Source organism: Geospiza fortis, unplaced genomic scaffold (genome assembly GCF_000277835.1).
Source record: "Geospiza fortis unplaced genomic scaffold, GeoFor_1.0 scaffold408, whole genome shotgun sequence".
Taxonomy (NCBI): domain Eukaryota; kingdom Metazoa; phylum Chordata; class Aves; order Passeriformes; family Thraupidae; genus Geospiza; species Geospiza fortis.
The window spans coordinates 2,518,288-2,522,836 of record NW_005054330.1 but is presented as its reverse complement, the minus strand read 5'-3'; positions in this window follow the sequence as shown (position 1 = coordinate 2,522,836).

Sequence of the window (4,549 nt, the reverse complement as noted above, 5' to 3'; positions counted from 1 at the left end):
GTTAGGATGAGCTTGTTAGTAGCTGCAATATTTTGCTCTTAAGCCAAGCTATTTGCACGTTTCTTAAGCCCTTCAGTGTCCGTGGGACAAAGCAGGATCTGTGGCAGGGCTGCGCATGACTTGCTGAGTTTTGGCAGAGCAGCCTCAGATTTACGGGCCCGCCTTGCACTTCCACAGCCAGGGGAGTTACAGGCTCCATCCAGGGCGAGCGGCCCGGGGCCACCTGTGCGATGCCTGCCGGCTGTCCTCGTGCTCCAGCGGCACTAGATGGCAATGTGGGTCTTCAGCAGCACTGCAACGGCAGCCTTGGGGGGGTGGGTACCCCTGGGCACTCCTGAGCATCACCGCGCATCCCTGCACGCTCCTCTGCATCCCGCCCTGTACCTCCGCAAGAGCTCAGGCAAAACCTGGGAAGAAATGCTGCCTGGGTGGCTGTCATTGTCCTGTGCCTCCAACAGCTGCTTCACTTCCCAAATGAGATTTTATCCTTATCCATCTCCGGAAATAAAAGCTGCAGCCAGCAGCAGGGCCCTTTAGTGCTGGCCACAACCCGTGCTCCTGCCGAGGGGAGCAGCATCTTGCTGCTCCAACCTGCAACTGCTGGGAGCCACGGTGTCCATGGAAAACAGGATGGGGCACAAAACCCATGTGCCAGCATTGCATTTGTGTCCAAGTTGTCACCAGGCCACATATCTGCAGCTCTGCAGGCAGTGCTGGGGCACACCAGCCTGGGCACCACCAGGCACTGCCACCACTAGCTGCCTTCTGCAGATTTTCCACCCAGAAAATGTTAACATTTCCTTTCCTGAGTCCAGAATAACATTTCTGAGAGTTGGTTTCTGGACAGTTTATTAATCACCCTTAATCCAGTGAATTTTTCTTTAAAAGGAAAGTGTTTTTCTTAATAAAAAGTCACAGACAAAGCCTTTTCTATTGTTGCCTTTGGATGGAGTTTTATCTGTCAGTCATGGGCAGGTTTTTAAGAGGAAATTTTCAGATGAATGATAAAGGACACCCTGAACTCTGCAACACAGAGATGATCTGCCACTGGTTTCTAGTTTCTGTTTAGTTTTTAGATCTGCCATGCCAAGGAGCATTTCAGTTTCAGAATTAATGGGCTTATCCCCTGTCTCACACCTTACTTCTTAGGGTTGCCTCCCCTCTGAGTTCTTTCTGTGCCCATGGCACAGCTAGAATTAGCATTTCACAGCAAGAGCTGTGCTCTGCAGGAGTATGGGATGAACACTGGGCTGTCAGTCCATGCAGACAAACTCCCCAGCCTAATTTGTGCTGCCTGTTGCACCAGGGACTTACCATTAACTCTGTTGTCATTCCTTGTCTGCTTTAACATGATTGCTTTCAAGATTTCTCTCTCCAGGAAAACATCTGTGTTTTGGATTAGTTTTCCCTAGACAGATTTACTTACAGTTTTCCACATTAAATCTCCCTATTTTGTTGCTTTCTAGTCTATCTAGGTCCTTTTTTGTTATTATTCCTCCAGGTGCATTAAAAAATCTCCCCATTTAGTGGAGTCAGCAGAGTGCTCTGGTATCCCAATTTACTCTTTGTATTCAACTATGAATGAATCACACATTCCTGGATGTCCTTCTTTAGCACAGTGCATTCACTTCCTGCAGTCCTTTGTTTACAGTTCATGCTTTTGTCATCTGCATGACTGTGCCAATACCCAAAAGGATTTAAATTACTGTTTCCATCAGTCACATATGAAAAAGCTATAAAAACCAGAATAACTCCCCCAATTGTTCTGCTTATCAGCCATAATTACATTATCTTTTAAATGTTAAAAGATTTTCCTCTTAGTATCTGCATTATTTTACTAAATATAAGCTTACAGTAACTTCCAGATTACTTTTGATTCCTGTTTGAAAATTGTTTGGATATTTGATTTTCACCCTATTTTCTGCCAGTATAATATCAATTGTCCATTGCTTAGTTGTAGCTAGCAGAAAATATTATTTTGTCCTTTAATTCATGGATAAAACATTATAAATAGGCCCATAAAAGAAATGAAAATTTTTGAATGGCAGCAATCGTGTCTAACAGCAGAATGAAATGAGATAGTGAGTGATTTCAAAGAGTACCTTTTCCGCCCTTTGTTTTATCCATGTATTGAATTCAGGATGAAAGCATATGTAGACTCTGTCCCCAAAACGTGCTTCCTCTTGTCAGCATTCCTGTATTTCATCCAGATATGCTGTTATTTTCAACCCTCATGCTCTGAGGTCAAATGCTACACAACCTGTCTTGAGAAAAAGGAGCAGAGCTGGAGACTGTGGCTGTGCCAACGACTGGCCCTGCCACAGCCCCTAAAGCTCCCCGTTGTGACAGCCTGTGAGAAAGCTCCCCTGGAAGGACACAGAGATGGCAGAGCTGCCCAGAGTGCCAGTGCAGCCCAGTGCATCCCAGCAGCTGCAGGACAGCCCCTGCTCCTGCTCTGTACAGCTTTGCTTGGCCCTAAGTGAGCACAGGGAGGTGGCTCAGTGTTCCCTGCCCGGGCTCCCTGCTGGTGAGTGCTGCACAGCACGCTCACATCATTGTCTGCTTCGTGCCCCAGCATTGCTTACAGCCTGAGCTCCTTCCATTTCCCTCTGCTCTTTTCTTAATGGAGACAGACCCTACATCTTATGTTTGCTCTTATCCCTGGTAGGTTTGCAATTTAAGCGCTGCACTGTGATTTTCTCCAAGGTCTTGTTCTCTCAAGGCATTTCACTGCTCTTTCTTTCGAATGCACTTCAGAGACAGGACACAGGCACTGTGTCCTTCTGAGGAGTCACAGGAAGAGGATTTTTACTTCTGGCCTCTTGGCCTATCAGGTCTTCATGAAAACCACAACAAGACTCCCCAGTTTGTAATACTTCTCCCCAAACTCGAGTACTCCATTGCTTTAATATCACCCAGACACGACTCACTCCACTCCACTCCCTTCTGCAGGACTTTTAGATGTTCCTAAGATTCCTTCGTTCATTATTATTTTAAAGCAGAGCATGGGGTCAAGCAGCTCAGTTCCCAGCATTCTGGATGATGTGGCCAAGACACTGGTGCCTTCTGCTGCCTACCACAGAGCGTGAATTCATCTTTCACGTGTGGGAGGATGGCAGTGCTCACCTAAAGACCTTGCTTAGCCTGATACTGATCTTTGAGGCCGTTGTGCTTTGCCTTATGCCCATTCTCTAGATCCTCCCACTCTTGCCCCCTTTATTTTCACTGCGGATGATGGTGAAGTGTGGGCACAGTGGAGGTTGAAGGTTTGCTGTGATCATTTGCAAGAGCAATTAGCAAAAGCCTGTGCTCGTGCAAAGCTTCCATGGCATGACAGAGTGTAGGGCATGTCCTCCAAATCCCATCCCTGCTCCAGGCTGTGCAAAGTCCTGTAGGATCAGAACTCCCAGTTTAGCGTTGCTGACAGGCAGACAAAGGCAGAGACACAGTTGCTGACAGGCAGACAAAGGCAGAGACAGACAGTCCTCATCCCTCATCCCTCATCCTTATTCAGCTGTCCCTCCTCCTCCTCCTCCCACCTGCGAGGCTTTAGCTGTTAGATCTTAGAGCATTCAGCTGTCTTCCACCTCCATCATTGCTTTGATAACTGATAGCAGGGAAGGTATTACTTAAAGAATCTGGGTGACTGTTAGCAAAATAAACAGGAGATGAAAGATAAGGCAGTCTCCTTGGTGCGTAATTACCTTAAAGGAAGGTCTGTTTGCTAATACTGTTGTTTTGATGTGCTAAATAGCTTGGGCTTAACGCCCCAGCAGATACTAAAACTAACTAACTAATTCCCGATGATGTCATCCCAAGATTACAGAGATCGGGGAGGCAAGGGAGGAGTATCCACAAGGCAGTGGCGTGTAAGGAGTGCTCCCAAATCACCCGATGTGGCAGACGGGAGTCTCGTCTTCACAGACAGCTCTGCTGTCAGCACAACAAAACCTCACCAAGCAATGCCTCCAGGGCGGCTCTCTCAAAGTCACCTACTCCCTTCCCACCAGCCTGCTCTTGAGGAGATGCTCTCAGGTGTGCAGCAAGGAGAGCATTCACTCTGCAGTGCTCTGCCAGGGAGCTCTTGCTCCCCAGTTCTCCCCATAAGGGGGATTCTCTCCCTCCGCCCTGAGCTGGGGTGGAAGGAGCTGCAGAGGGCTTGTAGGCAGCTGGGTTACCTGTGTGTGTGCACCATCTGAACTGTGTGTGATTGCAGGGTTCCTCTCTTTTATTTGATTGTCTGCCTGGAAGCATCTTCTGACCTAATTATGCCCACAGTTGTGTCCCTTGGCTTGTCCTGCGTGCCGAGTGGCACCGCATGAGCAGGGCCCGCTGTGCACATGCTGGCACACAGCTGAGCTAATAGACACTGACAGTGGGTATCGGGCTTTTTAAGACTAAGAAGTCTCCTGGGGTGTTAGTAATCCCCTAGAGGTGCCATTAGCTTATGATAACCACACCTTTGAAATTGTTTTATTGCTTTAATAATGCGGTGGTGATGGAAAATGGGGAACATGCCACATTTATTATTTATGCTGGTAAAAGATGA